Source organism: Hyperolius riggenbachi, chromosome 4 (genome assembly GCF_040937935.1).
Source record: "Hyperolius riggenbachi isolate aHypRig1 chromosome 4, aHypRig1.pri, whole genome shotgun sequence".
In the NCBI taxonomy this organism is placed as follows: Eukaryota; Metazoa; Chordata; class Amphibia; order Anura; family Hyperoliidae; genus Hyperolius; species Hyperolius riggenbachi.
In genome coordinates, this window is record NC_090649.1 from 393,429,486 (window position 1) to 393,449,011 (window position 19,526).

At 43.8% G+C, this 19,526-nt stretch overlaps 1 long non-coding RNA gene across 1 annotated transcript in view; it reads left to right on the forward strand.

The window, feature by feature from the left end:
* The first annotated feature begins 495 nt into the window (after window positions 1-495).
* The window catches only part of LOC137570868 (uncharacterized), a 29,703-nt gene continuing 10,672 nt past the window's right edge, over window positions 496-19,526 (forward strand). The window contains exons 1-2 of the long non-coding RNA XR_011031214.1: window positions 496-553; window positions 1,896-2,113. This is a non-coding gene — a long non-coding RNA (uncharacterized lncRNA). The remainder of the gene's footprint in view (window positions 554-1,895; window positions 2,114-19,526) is intronic.

Consider the following 19,526-nt stretch of genomic DNA (forward strand, 5'->3'; position numbering starts at 1 on the left):
TGGCTATCTATGTGGGAAGGGGGCACATGTGGCTATCTAAACAGCATTTGTCCATCTATCTCCATCCATGACCACGCCCAGATTCTGATGGGTGTCCACGCCCATTTTGTCCAGATGGGCGCAAAAATTGTATTTGTCCCCAGGCACTGAAAACCATAACTAAACCTCTGGTAAATGGATCAGTGGTTTGAATTTGGGCTGGGATATGTGTGAAACATACATTGCATAACACCAAAACTAAAGAAACAGCCATGACCTCGCCTCAAAAAAATTCCACTTTATTGGCTCAATTGCTGCTTCTAGTTTCCTCTGTGTTTTCTAAGCTGATTTTGGCACATTTAACCTGTCGTCTGTTATGCTAATTGATCCTGATATGCTGTTTGGATATCACTAATCTGGTACTGCACTTCAGTGAGCAGGAATGGAATAACAGGATGGGTAGTATAACAGGTTGGTCGATGAGTCATCATCTGCTATATTACTGCATTGTACAATAAAAGGCAAGACAGACATAGCCAAACTGCATTCAGAGGCAGAAGATAAGCTGCAGCTAGTAAGTACTAACTTACAAAAATATAACTATAAAATAATCTCTGTCCCCTAAGAAATTGTTAAGAATTCCAGATTTCTCCTCATCCACATATATATATAGTAAACACATACTTTCCATCTCTACACACTACCACTTGTTCATTTATACACACGCTTTCTATCACACACATTTTCCATTTATACTTACACATACACATATACATAATTATCATTATTATTGATTTATATAGCGCCAGCATCTTCCGTGGCAGTGTACAATAGCATACAAGGTATAACAATACAAAGTATACAATACAACTGTTGTTACAAGACAAGTGGGTATAACAGCTAATGCAGTGAACAAATTAACTACATATTTTTACACAGGTGGTGGGAGGTATGTACACCCATAACACAGCATTGTGAGGCAAAATGGGAAGAGAGCCCTGGCCAAAAGGCATTACAGTCTAAAGGTTTAAGGTATAGGACAGTAGGTAAAGGGAAGCTGTGTGTTGAGTGGTAGAAATGGTGGTTAGTGGGCGGGGTCCTAGGTAGGAGAGTATGCTTGCCTGAAGAGGTGAGTTTTCAGATTGCGCCTAAAAATAGTAAGTGTGGGTGAGTGGCGGATGTGTTGAGGGAGAATGTTTCAGAGGAGGGGAGAGGATCGAGAGAAGTCTTGTAAGCGGGAGTGGGAAGAGGTGATCACACACACAAATATACAGACTACAGGGGCGTAGCAATAGCCATAGCAGCCATAGCAACTGCTATGGGGCCCAGGAGAAGAGGGGGCCCAGATGGTACTTGATATGTTCACTATTTTCTTTGATTTGTTGCTCCACCCTCTGACTTTGTCTCAGTGCTCATGGTCTATATGTGCATTGCATGAGAATGTAAATTGACCAATCAACTCACACTAATAGGGTAGGGGCAGGTAGCATTGCTCAAGTGTGCCTAGATATTTAGCCTCACAAAGAAATTCGCTATGGGGCCCCATGTCTCGCTACGCCACTGTACAGACATACTTTCTATCTATACACACTAAGAGCTGGGGCACACTAGAGCGAATAAGGTGGTGTTTTTGGGTTGTCGACAATCGCCAGCGATTTGAAAAATGCATGGCCAATGTATTCTAATAGTGTTGAACCCATGATTGCGATTGACATTAGGAAATATATATATATATATATATATATTATATATATATATAATATATATATATATATATATATATATATATATATATATATATATATATATATATATATATATATAATATATATATATATATATATATATATATATGGTGGAGGGAGATGAAACACTTCCTGCTAATGCTTTTACTTTTTTTTATGAATTTCTCACAGGTGACATCATGGCTGTTGTCTTCTGCCTGTGCATCATTGCTGGACTTTGTTTCTCATCTGCCAGTGCCAACGGGCAAGTAATTAATGGAAAGACAGATTGTGATCCTGATTCTACAGATGTTGTAAATGCTGCCAAATTTGCGGTTACTGACTACAATCGTAGTGCAAGAAATACATATTTGTTGAAGTTTATGAAAGTGACCTCAGCTCAGTCTCAGGTAATATACTATGAACCCTTAACAAGGCAACAATAAACAAAGCCTCTTACTTTTCACTGCTGTGTTGATGGTGTAGTGTCAAAGGATTTCCATTACAAATGCAACATACTATAATGGTAACCAAACTAGGCCATGTAGGGTGTGATGCACATATTTGAAAAACGGCCCCAATCAATCAATCAATCAATCAATCGATCGATCAATCACTCACTCACTCACTTAGTCTTGCTAAATTGTGAATTTAATACCCCTTCTCCAAAAAGCAGTATTTGGCAGTCTTAGCCCCCCTGCCTTCCTTTTTCCACTATTAGAATGGGCACAGAGGAGCCTAATGTAGGCACAGACTAACCTATCATTCTGTCCCTTTTGATCAGCACCCAATCTTCTTAAGTAGGACCAAAATTGTATTAAGTGCTAAGGTGCAGTCGGTCTCCAGATTGCGTGGGTAGTTAGATGCAACAGTCCAGTTCGTGCTAAGTTGCAGTGGGTGCTGGGGTGCCAAAGTACAGTCTGTGTCAAGCCGCAGTGGTTACTAAGGTCCAGTTATTGAGAGGTTGAAGTGGATGCCAAGTCATATTGGCTGTTAATTTGCAGTGGGTGCTAAGCAGTACTCTGTGCTAAATGAGTAGCAGATGGTGCTAAAAGTTAGTGGGTTTCATTTGAGTGCTAACTGGTACAGGGATACTGGGTGCAAGTAGGTCCAGTGGGCAGGACATGAGTAAGTAGTGAGTGCAATGTGGGGTCTGGATGTGTGCCATGTGAGAGTATTGGGTTTCATATGGGTTCAGACCATGGGTGGGCACTGGGTGTTATTTAGGTGCAGGCCATGGAAGGGTGCTAGGTGCACATAATGGGTATGTACTGGGTGCCATGTGGGTACAGACCATGTTTGGGTGCAGATTGTGAACAGTCAGTGTGGTAACTGGAGAAAGGGAAGAATACTGTGGGTGCTGGGGGCGGTGAGGGGTTAGTGTAGGTACTGTGGGAGGGAGAGGTCAGTGTGGGTGCTGGGGGAGGGAGAAGTCCCTGTGGATGCTGGGTGTTGGGAGATGTCACTGTGGGTGGTGGCAATAGGAGAGGTCACTGTAGGTGCTGCTGGGGTGGGGGGGGGGCTGTTGGGGACAGGAGGGGTTCGGCTAGGGGATGGAAAGGTCACTGTGGGTGCTGGGGAATCGATAGGTCAGCGTGTGTTCCTGGGGAGGTCACTGTGGCTGCTGGGGGAGGGAAAGGTCAGTAAGGGTGCTGAGGAAGGCAGGATCACTGCTAGAGCTTATTATTTAAAAAAATCCTCTATATGTAATCAATGAAAATACACAATCACATGATTGTGTATTTTCATTGGATTGCAGATGGAGGAATTGTTTTGTTAAATTGTTAATTTGTTGATCATGTTATGTTATTATGTTTTGTTAATATATATTTTTGGGAAACATGGAGTAATGCTGTTTATATGGGTGATCTTCCCTTTTCCAATTTTGACACTATATATACCCATAGGGTATATATAGCCTATTGGTAGAGTGTGGTGTATCTCACCATTAAATTAACTGTCAGCGCAGTGGCATAGTGGATAGTACTTTCATAGTAGTGCTGGGTCCCTGGTTTGAATCCCAGCCACTGTCTGCACAGAGTTTGTATGTTCTCCTCGTGTCTGTATGGGTTCCTCCAGGCACTTCAGTTTCCTCTCACATCCCAAAAACATACATTGGCCCTAGACTACATTGGACATATGGGCTTCAATTCACTAACCGGTGCTAACATAGTTAACATGTCTTAAGGCTTTGGATGTGCAAACTAGAGTGCTAAGTAGTTTGCACGTCCAAAGCTGTTAGTGATCGCGTGCAAAGTTTAGCGATGCGCCGATAACGTCACACCGGTGCGCGCGAAAGGTTGCACCGTTCGCGTGCAAAATAGCTTTTCAGGCTATTTTGCACACGACCGGTGCGACCTTTAGTGCGCAGTCTTGAGACGTTATTGGCGCACCGCGCAGTTTGCTCGCACAAACACTTGCACGCATATTAGCGCATGAAGTGCCCGTTTTCGCGTCCTAAGTGCCTCTTCACTGGTGTGCTAACACTTAGCACCCTTTAATGAATCGAGGCCATAGTATGGTAGGGAATAGATTGTGAGCTCCTCTGAGGTACAGTTAGTGACTATATATACTTTGTAAAGCTCTGCAGAAGATATCTGCGCTGTACAAATACAAAATAATAATAATAATAACAATACTACGCTCACTGAGATGCAGGGCTGGTTCTAGGTACAATGGGGCCCCCACACAAAATAAAATCGTCCAACAGCCCATCAGGTCTTCATTTTGAACCTTCGGGCCGCTGCACAGCTCACCTGTTTTGGCCGGCACATGCTCCTCCATATGTCTGTGGTTCTGTGTACTCTGATCTTCGTTTTGTAGGGGTGCCTCCACTCTGTGACCCTGTGCATGTTATTACATATAGCATGCCATACCAGGTCACGTAGGAGTGGTGTCCGTGAGATTAAAATAAGAGTGCACAGAGCTACAGACATACGTGTGGAAGAGCACATACCACCTTGCACAGGAGGGCCTCTACACTCCAAGGGCCCTGGGGACCAAAATAAAGTTGGGGAACTAGCAGGCAGCACTCTAGGGCTCTGGGGCAATTCCCTAAGTTGCCCCTATGGTAGCGTTGGCCCTGCTCAGACCTCGGATCAGCACCTGTGCTCCCCTCTTCCATGTATCACAAGGCTTACTGGCTTTATCATTCACAGCAAGCAGAGGCATTCCAAGACAAGGGGAGAGCTGTAGGCACCAATCTGAGGCAGGTCTCAGTGGGGAATGAGCATTAAAGTCTACTACCTGCACATATAGTGGTATTCATTAGGTCCCTGATGCCCAACATAGAGCTAACAGGGCTAATTCTGCAGTCCTTAAAGGACTTACGAGGCGGAAAAAAAAGTTCAGTACCTGTATTAAATTTGAATCCACGGAGGACGCCATCCGCGCCCTCCGTGCAGTTCCGCCGGGTCCCCGCTGTGTAATCGTCCCTCGGGCCAGCTCCTGACTCCACAGCCCGGGTCGGGCTCTCATGCCTCATGTAAAATGGCCACCGGAGCTTGCCACGGCTTCGCAGTCCGCATAGACGCAAGTGCGGCTGCGCAGCTCTAGGGCCCCCCCCCCCAATCCAAGCACAAGAGACAGCCTGTAGCGAGGATGCTGTGGGAGGAGCCGTAGAGCTGCGCAGCCACACTCGCATCTATGCAGACTGCGCAGCCGCGGCAAGCTCCGGCGGCTATTTTACATGAGGCATGAGAGCCCGACCCGGGCTGTGGGGTCGGGAACCGGCACGGGGGGGGGGGGCGTTTAGACGACGGGGACCTGGTGGAACTACACGGAGGGCGCAGATGGCATCCTCCGTGGATTCAAATTTGATACAGGTACTGTACTTTGTTTTTTTGCCTCGTAAGTCCTTTAAATGGTTTGCACAATGACCTATTAAAAAACTAAATCCTATCTAAACCTACAAAAGACAGTGTTGGGCTAGTGTTGTGTAGCAGCAGGAGGAGGCATCTGATGGAGGTATTGCCAAGGCCTATGCATTAACCAAATCTATCAACCAACCCACCCGATAAACACACAGACACACTACTGCTTTTTATTGGATAAACACAGGACCTTCCAGTTAAAATCAATGGTCACCATTCCTGGCCATAATACTAGAGTTTGAGCAGGTCTAGCCTACTGCTATCAGTGCCGCCTACTCTTTGGGATCTGACATGAGGATTTTCCAATGTTTATCTCATGCTCCTTTCAGTTGTGGCCAGTGGGTACCATATTGGAAATCAGCCTCTCATAGCTGGCCTCTGTAGCCCTACCTTCCCTCCGCTTTAACAAGGCATCCCTGCCTACAACACCCACATGACCAAAACTGGTCTCCAAGAGATGAGGGGAATATCCCCTTGACCCAGGGTGAAGTTGCAAAAAGGGGATTTTCCTATGGGCAGCTAAAAAGGTGAAGAAAAATTGCAGTGTGGGTGATGTAGACGGTGCCGCCTTGTTGAAGCCGAGAGAAGGAAGGGCCTTTTTGTAACCGAGGGAATGAAGGAAGTGCACGTAGCCCATATGCTTGCCACTCATTACACAGAGACGACCCAGGATAGCCTGTCACATTTAAAGTGGGACTTTAACTCTTGCGCAGGACAGAAGGACAACATATAGAAATGCACCCTGTATGTATATAGAGAGTTTAGAGAGTTTAGCCTAATTCCCCCTTATCTGTGAATAATCACAACTGTAATCTCAGCTCTCAGCTGTGCCAGCTGGCTGCCTCAGCAGAGCAGCTAATTTGTAAACACAGGATGTTAACCCTGTGTCTGCTTCCATTAAAACAAGAAGTACACATACTGGAGCTTTATTGCAGGATTTGTACCAGCTGTAACAAAGAAATGTTTTTTTAAAGGGTATTATGATGTTGCTTATCTTTTAGAGCAGTGAGGAATTTCCTTCTTGGCATCTATAAAATCATCTAAAAGACTGTACAAGGTGTGAAAGTGCGCCTTAAGATTAGATGCTCTTCTCTGCCTCCTTCTATGTACAATCGACTTGAACTCGAGCAAACATAGTTCAAAAGGCTCCATCTAAGACTTCACCAGCAGAGAAGTGAAAATGATCACCGGCCATTTGTAGGTGATAAAAATCCTTAATTAACACCAAATATACGCACATTTATTCAATTGAGAATCTCAAACTGGAGAAAAATGACTCATTTTTTACCACACTTTTACCTCACAATTTTCGTAGCTTAGGGTGAAAAAAAAATGAGAATTACACAAAGGAGATATTTTGGTTGGTATTTTTCACTTACTACATTACCGCATGTGATAAGTCATTGTGAATAGAGCCCAATGTACTCAGTGTTGGACTGGGAGGTGGAAAAGCTGAGTGTAACGATTGTGGAATTATCTCCAAGGTCAGCGCACAACATGTGCGCTGACACTGCGGAAACCCTCCACAAGCGCTTGGAAAGGGAACCCAGCTTTGGGGCAAATGCACCTGTAGAGAGGAATTCCAACCAGCAGATGGAGCTGTGGAGTGCAGAGGAATAAACCCTCTGCACAGCCACAGATGGCAGATAGAAATTGTACAAATTGAAGCAATACAGAGCAAGATAGCATCTCGAGAGAGAGAGTGAGCACAGAGACAGAATGTATGTATGTCCACCAATCTAGTCGCCACCCAGTGATGGTTGGCATACAACAGCGAAGACCAAGTGAGAAAGCAATCGCAAGAATGGCGATTGCTAATAGAGACACCAGACTGAGTAAAGACCGATCATAGGAAGAATAAAGACAAAATCAACTAACAAACTGTAATCCAACACGAAGGAACAGACAGGACTAGCTACACACGGTCACCACACGTTAAGCGCAATAGCGACAAAGCGCGTGCAAGGCACGGCCACCGGACGTTAAGCGCAACAGCGACAAAGCCTAACAACCCTGACTAACAAATGAAACACAATAAAATGGCGACAAACAAATAACGCAAACGCTTGTTAATCGGTTGCCTCACACAAGACAGACTGAAGGAGTAACCAGTAGCAACCGCTGCTCTGGCTACACTCCAAGACAGAGTACCGAGAGATCCACCACCTCTACGGCTAGGGCGAATGCAATCCCAACAGACAGAGAGATGGAGCAACCAGTAGCAACCGCTGCCCTGTCTTACACTCCAAGACAGAATACAGAAAGATCCACCACCTCTACCACTAGGGCGAATGCGATCCAAACAGACAGTGCGATTCACTGTCAGCCGCTGTTGGAGAAAGTGCAATCCCAACAGATAAGACAAAACTAGGCAATACAGATAATAAACAACCTGACTGCGCTAGAAGGAATGCTAGTGCACTCCAAAGGATAACTACTCTAAGACAATATTTAGCAAACAATTAGCAGAGGGGCTGAAACTCAAGGTAAGTCCAGCAGAACCAAACCTTTATGACCAGCAGGGAATTCTAGGAGGAAATGGCATTTATACTGCAAGCCTTCAAGAGAGGCAGAGCTATCAATAACCAGATGAGTGAATGCAAATCCCTCCCCAGATCAGCAAGTCTAAAACTTGTAGAGTGAAATCAGGGCCCATATGCAATTAACTTTTTCCCCTGAGTTTTCTCCTAGGTGAAATTTTTAAACATGCCAATAAAATGCATTTTAGGCCACCAGAAAGCAAGAAAATACTCAAAATTATTTTGATAGTACTTTTTCATCTACTTTTCAGTACTTTTTCAGTTGAAAAGTGCTAAAAAGTTATTTTAATTAGAAGATGAAAAATTATCTCCTAGGAGAAAACTGAGGAGAAAAAGGGAATTGCATATGGGCCCAGGTCTCCTTTCCAGGTACCTGCTGCATGCAGACCTGAAAAATGGTCAAAAAGCTGCCTGCCTGTGCAGACAGCAGAGCAGATCATTACGTTGAGGAAATGCACTTGCTGGCAAAGCAGCAGAAACCCTGTGTTGCTGCTCACAGTGAAAACTAGCTACTGGTTTCTATTGGGAGTTATAACGCATGGCTTCTGCTGCTTAGCAGCAGCTGGATTTCCTCAGTTTTTCCACCTCCCAGTCTGACACTGAATGTACTCACTTCTTGTGCATGGTTTCGGATTTTGAGTGGTTCCGGTTTTTGAGCAAGTTAGTCTCCATTGGAAGCAGCTGAAGCTGCAAGCACATAAGGCTGTCTCACCGTCTCTCTCCCGGAGTTGGTCTGTTGGTAATCCACTCTTCATTATTGCATTTCTGCACTTTATTGTATGCACTTTATGCTTTACTTATTCCCAATCGGACCTCATAATTTCTCAGCAGGTATAATAGATGTTTTACTGTGTTTTTAGGTTGTTATTTATGCACAAGGCAATTTGTTTGAAGATTCTTAACAGCACTCTATATCACGTTGACTTTTTTTTAGTGTTCAAAGGGTGCTTTATTGATAAGCAAGCATAAGGTTCATTACAATAATCAGTTTATACAGCAATCTCAAATACATCTCAAACTGAGCTAAACAGGAGAACATCAGGTTACAATATCACTTAATAGTACAAAGAGCAGAAACACTTTAGGCACACAAATTTGGGGTGTAGTAGATATCACAACAAGGTAATGGGCAAAGGACAATGCCAGCAAAGCCAACATAGAATTGAGAGGCAGGGAATGCAATAATAATAAGCAGACTGAAGTACTCATGCCTCAAAAATAGTATAATATATTCAGTATATGGTTCATGTGTGTAGCGATGGCCCTAACTTTAGATTTTGGGTTCGCAAATCGCGAACGCGAATTTCCGCAAAAGCTTGAGTTCGAGCAAACCGAGCGAACCGCCATAGATTTCAATGGGCAGGCGAATTTTAAAACATACAGGGATTATTTCTGGCCACAATAGTGATGGAAAAGTTCAAGGGGTCTAACACCTGCAGGGGGGCATGCCGGAATGGGAAACATGCCAAAAGTCCCTGGGAAAATTACGTATTTGACTCAGAGTAGGGTTATAATCCCTAAAGGGCAGAAATTACATTGCATTCCCAAATTGGGGGCATAAAGTGTTATACATAATTATAATATTATACACTGTATTATATTGGATAATACAGTGTGCTGGCAGACAGTGACAGACTACAAATGCCAGCAGGGAACTGTCTGTGGGCTGTGCCTATGCAGTGTCACCCACTAAGAGAGCTATGGTATAGTAAGTTCAATCCCAAATACAGTGGAAACATATGCACTGGTATAACACAGTGAGCTGGAAGACAGTGGCGGACTACAAGTGCCAGCAGGAAACTGTCTGTGGGCTGTACCTATGCAATGTCATCCACAAAGAGAGCTATGGTATAGTAAGTTCAATCACAAATACAGTGGAAAGATATGCACTGGTATAATACAGTGTGCTGGCACAGTACAGCAAGGGCCAGCAGCTGCGACAGACAGGGCTGTATCTATGCAGTGTCACACAAAAAAAAACACATCAGAAGAATATTAGCCCTCAAAAAAGCTTTTTTGTGGTGCTTTCAGCAACAGATTTCAGCGAGGAGCAAGCTATCAATAGCCTAACTAACGATTGATTTCCCTATCTCCACCAATGTCTCTCCCTTCCTCTCACTACAGCAGCAGACAGAGACTGAGAACATGGCTGATGCTGCTGCGTTTTTATAGGGGGGGGGGGAGGGTCCATAGGTGAGTGCAGCCTGATTGGCTGCCATGTGTCTGCTGACTGTGATGTAGAGGGTCAAAGTTTAGCCCAATGACGAGGTATAGGAGGCGGGTTGAACCCACTATGTGTTCGCAGCTCGACACGAAAAGCTGAGGTTCACGTGAACTACCCACCAGGGCGAACAGTTTAGGCCATCTCTACGTGTTTGTACCTCCCCTATAATCTCTCCAAAGTTTCCAGACCTTTTCAAAATGATGCATAGTGTCCTGGATCCTACCATTCATTTTTCATAGATCATTTTTTTTAACCTATTTTTGCTAAAATAGCAGAGTAATGTAGGTCTTATTGCTCCCATTGCGAAGCAATGTATATTTTAGCAAAGGATGCAATATGCTGGATTAATTTGTGTACAGCATGCTGCATCTGGTCCGGTTTATGACCCAGTAATAGAATTTTGGGATCTTTGTAAAAGGTGTAACTACCGCTGGTCACAAAACGAGTCCACGCTTCATACTGATGTTACAAGTTGTTCCTTTATTCTTTATCATGGGTCACCATGAAATATAGTGGAACTCTGAAGCACTAAACACCTTGATATATCAGATTTAACTTCATATACTGTGGTACATCTTCAATCTTGTCACACCGTGAAAACTGCACATAAACAATAAAGCCTTTTAGTTTCAGCCATTAGATTGCTTGCTTACACTTTTAGCATGGCATTCAATCATATATGTAGAGGCATCATATGCATTATGAATATATCTAAACATTTCACATTGTTCATACTTCTTTACACAGATATTTGCATCAAAACAGGAATAAAATGTGTTCTGTACCGTGTTTGCCTCTCTGACCAGCTGTAGAATAAGGGCTAACTCTGTCCAGTCTCCATTAGCATGTGCTCTCTCCTCTATGCTGTCACCAGAATGAGGCTTGACTCTATAGCTCATGGGATATGTAGAGATACCAGAGTGAGGCTTGGCTCTGTGGTTCTCATGAGACTTGGGGAATCAACTTAGCATTAAAGGGCCCATCCACAATAAGAAGTATGGATAACTTTAGCAAACATAATACAACTCTTAACATACTGGAAACTGTACAATACTGCTGAACACTGCACTAAATAAAATAATACACTGCATTGTCATAGTAGTACACGTACTGAATATCAGCGTCAGCTACACTCCCACCAAATTACCTTGATTTATGACCCATATCTGTATACATTTGACATCAAAGGTAAAACCTCAGAAAAATAAATCAATGGTGATTTCCACTTGGTAAATATGGTTTGGAGCCTACAAGAACTTTTAAACTCAAATTGGCATATTAATTATACTACCTGAATCCTGAATATAAGCTAATATTTTAACCTATATCTTGGAGATTAGTTAGCACTTTTGCAATAACTATCTAATCTAGAGGTCCTTCCTAAAGCTTTAAAGAACGCTATTGATTATTTTCAACAAGAACCACTAACTTATGCATAGGACACTCTAGAATTGATGATCTCTTCAGGTGTTCACCTCTTTTGTCTATAACCCAGGCTCTTGGCATATGTGAAGCGATGAATTTCAATTATCTGGATCCTTCCAAAGTCTTTAGGTGCAAGGCATTTTGGGATCTGGACTTCCCGGAGGCTTTGTAAGTCATTGAGCCACTTCTCCCACCTTGACTTCAGCTCACTTGGCAATGGTTCATACCAACTGAGGCTTATTTGGCACATCTCTTGGAACACCTTCTTCCTCTTCAGGAAAACTGAGGCTAAAGGTCTGCATGGATCTTCCATAGACGCTATGGTTGAGGGAATTTTCTGCCTGGTAGCTGGCCTCTCGTGGATCATGACTTTAAAGGAGAATGCGTCACTTTCCATGTTCCATCTTGGAACTAGAACATTCTGTACAGGAAGGTCATCATTGTTGAGATTTACATCGTTCATTGCAGGTGCACACTCAGAATCACTGATAGACTGCAACACTTGTTGATTATTTGAGACAAATTTGTGAAGGCACAAGTTTCTTTTACTACATAATGCTTGGGCTTCTTTCATCAGTTCAATAGCTGCATCGGAAGATTCCAGGCGTATGTGGCCATCATCAACATAACATTTTTTCCTGATGAAGTTTTCTGCAGAAGGATGCTCACTTTCATTCTAACTGGTTAGATATTTCATTCCATAGTTGGCACAGCCTGGGGATGATGTTGCACCAAAGAGATGGACCTTCATACAATACTCTGTGGGCTCCAAGTTAGTGTCTCCTTTTTTCCACAACAACAACCTTAGGAAATTCCTATCTTCTTCATGAACATGAAATCTGTAAAATATTTTCTCGATGTCACATTTGACTGCAATGGGGTGTTTATGGAATCTACAAAGCACTCCAGTCAATCCATTTGTAAGATCTGATCCTGTCAGCAGATGGTCATTTAGAGCAACACCTTCATACTTTGCAGAACAATCAAACCCCACCCTGATTTTATCTGGCTTGTTGGGGCGATAGACTACCTGATGTGGAATGTACCACACCTTACCTACTTCTGGTTGATGGTCAACTTTCTTTGCATTACCATCTTGGAGGATACCTTCCATAAACCTCACATAGTCATTCTTGAGCTTTGGGTCTCTTTCTAGTTTTCTTTTTAAGTGCTTCAGTCTCACCAAGGCCAGCTTCTCGTTGTCTGGCAAATGAGGACGTACTTTGAAGGGAGGCAGCATCTCCAGGTGGCCATTCTCATTTTGCTTGATTCCTTCTTTCAGAATGTGTAGGAATGTTATATCTTCTAGGGATATAGTCTTTTCTCCCGGACTAGTATTTGCACAGTCAGACTCTAGTACTTTAATTACAGTTATTGGGGTCACAGGCGGTATTTCTTTAACAGATACACGATGGCACAAACCTTTCACTTGTTTTGGATACAAACTCTGAGAGCTTCCAACGATACTCCAACCCAGGTCTGTCTTAATAGCATATGGCTCATAGTCGTTTCCCGTGATTATCTGTCGTGGTACAAAGGCTCTAGAGCAATCATATCCAATTAGGAGCCCAACACCACAGTCCATCAGTGGGGGTACTTCATGTGATATGACTGCAAGATGATTCCACTTGTTCGCTGTTTCACAGGTAGGAATATGTGCACGTTCAAGAGGAATACAATCTTTTGCATAAGCTGGAGGTAGGTCAAAAAGAATGTCTGAGGAGAACCCTCTAACTCTTAGTCCAGTAACTCCTTGACTCTTCACAATGGAGTCTCTTCCCATCATTGTGGATAGTTTGAGCTTCACTGGCTCCATCGTGGCTTGTAACTTCTCACAGACCTCCAGGTCAACAAACGTATTGCTGCTCTGCGTGTCTAATAGTGCGTATGCAAGTGTTTCCTTTCCTGCCGTGTTATGTGAGGAGATCCATACTGGTACAATCATTGAAGTGCTGCTACTTTCACTTCCATCCACACAGCATGACAATGCAGATGCATTTTCTTCTGATTGGGTAGCTCCGTGTATTGTAACTTTGCCCACTGAGGAACGATCTTCATGCAATGGGGTTGGGTGATGCCTTTTACATATTGCACACGTGGCTTTTCTTTTACAGTCTTTGGAGTTGTGTCCTTTTCTCAGGCAAGCAAAGCACAGTTGGTTATCATACACAAACCTTTTCTTTTCTTCGACTGACTTTTCTGTTAATCTCTGACATTGGTATAAGGAGTGGTCTTCTCCACAGAAGATGCATTTTACAGGGCTTGTGTTGTCTACATGCATGTTCTCTTTCTCTGGTTTATCAGAGTCTTTTGGCCTGGTTTCATTTACATCATTGCACTTGGCCATTACATCAATCACGAATGTATCTGCCTTTGCATGCCTTGTGTCTCTTGTTGGCTTTTCTTCCAAGGGCTTTATTGCATGAAGAGATGATACTGGATTGCATGCTATCTTCGCTTCTTTTGAGACAAACGCAGCAAACTCTTTAAAACTAGGATAATCTTAGTCTTGGTCTAGTTGATCTGTGACGTAACGATTCCACCTCGAAGTCACCCAATCAGGGAGTTTGAGTAGCATTTTCTGGTTTCCCTCGCAATCGTTTAGTACTTGCAGACCCTTGATGTGAGGCATAGCATTGTCACATGCTTGAAGAAAGTCGCCATACTCTCTAAGCTTAATGTACTCCTTGGAGCCTATCTTTGGCCATTTATTAAGCTTTTCTCTAAATGCACGCTGCAACACAAATGAGTGACCATACCTTGAATTCAGTTTATCCCAAGCTTGTTTGTAAGCTTCTTCATCCTTCCTATAGAAGCATCCTTCCAGAGCAAGCTTTGCTTCTCCAGTAATGTACTTTTGCAGGTAAAACAGTTTATCAGCTGGGCTTGAGCATCGACGTTCTATAAGTGCTTTAAAGCTTGTACTCCACTCTACAAACTTCAGAGGATCTCCTGAAAATACTGTCGGTTCTGGAGCCGGAAGTCGAGTTAGGACCATTGTGTCATGTATTGCTTGAGCTAGAGCTGTAATACTTTGTTGATCACTCTGACCAGTGTGGGATGCAGGAGGACAGGGATCAGTCTTTCCACTGTACACAGATCGACATCTATCTTTATTTTCTTTTGTTTCCTCTTCAGCATACACTCTAAGCTTGGCCTCCATAACCTCAATGTCTCTCTGATTCTCTAGTCTTTTTAGCTGTTGTCGTTGTGCATCAATGGCAGCTTCCATTTCAATTTCAGCCTTTTTTGCTGCAAGTTGTGCTGCTGCGTCTGCTCTCTTAGCTGAAATACTTGAAGACCCCGAGTTGTGGCTGCAGCATTTGCTAGGAACTGTGGAAATTGTGGATCCATATATAGATTTAACGTAATCCTTGTCATAAAGCATGTGTAGCCTCATCTCCTCAGTCCCTGCATTAAAGTCATCTTCAGTTAAACGTATCCTCATAAGTCCTAATAAATCTGCTGTCACTGCTATACATGCATCAATTTTTCTTCGGACATCTTGGGAGGGTGCTGCATGCAAACGTAAATCATCATATGTTATCTTTAACTCTGACTCAAACTTCTCAATAGAATCCATCATTTCACACAAGACATTTTCTGAGCACTCATGCTTTAGGTTTGTGCGAACCTCTCTGATTAGGATTTTCCATTTTTCATACATGGAGCTGAACTTCTTTTCTTTTTCAGCAGATTCTTGTTGTTTTAGTTCCTGCATCTTTGGTGTAAATCGTTTCTCACGACTAGACTTTCTTAACAGATCTACCCCTGTTATGACTGTCTGAGACTTCTTAAGCAATGACTCTAGTTTCTCAATTCTAGAATACTGACTTTTTATAGCACACGCTATTCTTTCTATTTCTTGCTGATTGGTTTCTGTCTTTAAGATTTCTTTTAGCTCTACTACCTTTTGCTGCAGAGACTCAATCTGCCTAGTCACCTCCCCACACTGTAACATTGGATCACTATGAACTGACATTTCACTTCTAAGCATCAATATCTAGTGACAAACAGGAAATAGAATAAACACTTTGCATAAATGTAGAAACAATTTCTTATAACTTTAAACTCTTAAAGTTCTTTCTTATTGTGGTAAGATCCATCCTTTGTCTGAGACCACAAAATACGATAAAACCTCACATTTTACACTCTTGAAGTTGCACAACAGACTGTTGTACATAAAGTCTATTTGCAGAAAGGAAAGCAGCACTGCATGCAGGATCAAAGGCCTTTGTAGCAGAACACTGAATTGAAAGCTTTGTAGGAAAGATTGCAGTATTGCATGCTGAATCTGTAGCACACTTTCAATAAGGCAGGGCTGCACGCTGAATCTGTAGCACACTTTCAGTAAAGCAGGGCTGCACGCTGAATCTCTCATCAGGATGGATTTAGCACACGTTTTCACTATAACTACCGCTGGTCACAAAATGAGTCCACGCTTCATACTGATGTTACAAGTTGTTCCTTTATTCTTTATCATGGGTCACCATGAAATATAGTGGAACTCTGAAGCACTAAACACCTTGATATATCAGATTTAACTTCATATACTGTGGTACATCTTCAATCTTGTCACACCGTGAAAACTGCACATAAACAATAAAGCCTTTTAGTTTCAGCCATTAGATTGCTTGCTTACACTTTTAGCAGTTCCAGGGAAAAATCAGGATTTGACGCAGAGCAGGGTTTTAAGGGAAGAAATCACATTGCATTGCTACATTGGAGGCATAAAGTTCTTTAAAACATCTTGCGTGTGTATACATCAATCAGGTAGTGTAATTAGTGTACTGCTTAACACTGACAGACCAAACTCACTGTGTAACGCACCGCAAACAGCTGTTTGTGTAGTGATGGTCGTGCAGGACTGGTGCGCACCATGGCGAGAGTGCAGGCGATGGCGGTTTTCAAGCCCATATGGTCGCCGGGCTGAGGTAGCTCAATGACAGAACAACAGTGACTGTCCGGCTGATCGAATTTGGTCTGTCTACAATGAAGCAATGACCTTACTATCTTAGGTGTCCCTCCCAACACATAGCCGGTCATTGCTTCGTTGTGATACGCAAGCCCCTTCACCGCGGCAAGGTAACGCTCACGAAGGGGAAATTACACATATAGATACCTTTTGTTCTGTTGTTGCAGCTGCAGTGCAGTCAGAAAAATTAGGCAGGCATGTAAACGCCCCAGAAAAAAATATTATTGTTTTTATTAGCGGCCGCCAGCCTTAAAGATTCAGGAATCCACCTGAGTCCTGGACCCTGTTGGTGGTGGCGGAGAAGGCAGTCAAGCAGCTTGCTGGCAGAGATGCTATGTGGCGACTGGGGACCAACTTAGTCTTGGGGCAGGCAGTTACACGGCATGCAGGCAGAGATGCTGTGTGTATGGACTGACTTAGTCTTCACTGGCCTGTAGAGGTGTAGCGAACGGTTCGCCGGCGAACGGTTCCAGGCGAACATTGGGGGTTCGCGTTCGCCTGCGCCAGGCGAACTTTTCCGGAAGTTTGATTCGCCCCATAATGCACTATGAGGGTCAACTTTGACCCTCTGCATCACAGTCAGCAGGCACATTGTAGCCATTCAGGCTACAGTAAGCCCTGGAGCCCCACCCCCCCTTATATAAGGCAGCCTCCGGCGGCCATTACAGTCACTCGTGTGCCTGCTAGAGAGAGGAAAGGGACAGCTGCTGCAGACTTTTTCTCTTAGGGACAGATTAGTTAGGTTCTAGGCTGCTTTGCTTGTTCCTGACTGATTAATATTGCTTTTAAAGCACCCAGCAACAGCTCTTTTCAGAGCTCAACCTGTACATTTTTTTTTCTGACACTTTTGTTGCATGCACAGCCTTGCTAATTGATAGTGTGTGTGCCACTGCCAGCAGCCCAGCACATTCAGTGACTGACTGCCTGTGTGTGTGACAGGGAGCTGCACATTGTACTACCCAGTACTGCATATACCCCAGTACCTGTTGTGTTTACTTAACCCACCTCATCACTGCATATACCTAGCTTTGTGTTGAGTGAACCCAGCTCACTGCATCTAACTACCCAGTACCTGTTGTGTTTACTTAACCCACCTCATCACTGCATATACCTAGCGTTGTGTTGAGTGAACCCAGCTCACTGCATCTAAGTCTAACTACCTGTTGTGTTGAGTGAGAACCCACCTCACTGCATCTTAAGTACCTTTACTGTATACTGTTCAGTGAACCCAGCTCACTGCATCTAACTACCCAGTACCTGTTGTGTTTACTTAACCCACCTCATCACTGCATATACCTAGCCTTGTGTTGAGTGAACCCAGCTCACTGCATCTAATTACCTGTTGTGTTGAGTGTGAACCCACCTGGCCACCTCACTGCATCTAACTACCTGTTGTGTTGAGTGAGAACCCACCTCACTGCATCTTAAGTACCTTTACTGTTGAGTGAACCCAGCTCACTGCATCTAACTACCCAGTACCTGTTGTGTTTACTTAACCCACCTCATCACTGCATATACCTAGCCTTGTGTTGAGTGAACCCAGCTCATTGCATCTAATTACCTGTTGTGTTGAGTGTGAACCCACCTGGCCACCTCACTGCATCTAACTACCTGTTGTGTTGAGTGAGAACCCACCTCACTGCATCTTAAGTACCTTTACTGTTGAGTGAACCCAGCTCACTGCATCTAACTACCTGTTGTGTTGAGTGTGAACCCACCTCGCAACCTCACTGCATCTAACTACCTGTTGTGTTGAGTGAGAACCCACCTCACTGCATCTTAAGTACCTTTACTGTTGAGTGAACCCAGCTCACTGCATCTAACTACCCAGTACCTGTTGTGTTTACTTAACCCACCTCATCACTGCATATACCTAGCCTTGTGTTGAGTGAACCCAGCTCACTGCATCTAATTACCTGTTGTGTTGAGTGTGAACCCACCTGGCCACCTCACTGCATCTAACTACTTGTTGTGTTGAGTGAGAACCCACCTCACTGCATCTTAAGTACCTTTACTGTTGAGTGAACCCAGCTCACTGCATCTAACTACCCAGTACCTGTTGTGTTTACTTAACCCACCTCATCACTGCATATACCTAGCCTTGTGTTGAGTGAACCCAGCTCACTGCATCTAATTACCTGTTGTGTTGAGTGTGAACCCACCTGGCCACCTCACTGCATCTAACTACCTGTTGTGTTGAGTGAGAACCCACCTCACTGCATCTTAAGTACCTTTACTGTTGAGTGAACCCAGCTCACTGCATCTAATTACCTGTTGTGTTGAGTGTGAACCCACCTGGCCACCTCACTGCATCTAACTACCTGTTGTGTTGAGTGAGAACCCACCTCACTGCATCTTAAGTACCTTTACTGTTGAGTGAACCCAGCTCACTGCATCTAACTACCTGTTGTGTTGAGTGTGAACCCACCTGGCCACCTCACTGCATCTAACTACCTGTTGTGTTGAGTGAGAACCCACCTCACTGCATATAGCTAGCATACCCCCGAGATGGACAAAATGGACAAACCAGGTAGAGGAAGAGGTAGAGGCAGACCCAGAGGAAGGCCACCAGGCACCGGCAGGTCTGTGGCTGTGCGAGGTGGTGTTGCTGTGATTTCTTGCGGACCGGCCCTAAAATACAGTGCTCAGAAGAAGGCACGTGCCATCACTTCCCAAAATCGTGAGGAGGTGATTGAGTATTTAACACAGAACACCTCATCTCCCGCAGCCACCAGTGCTACAACAAGCACCACATCCGCTGCATTTGACACTTCGCAGGAGTTATTT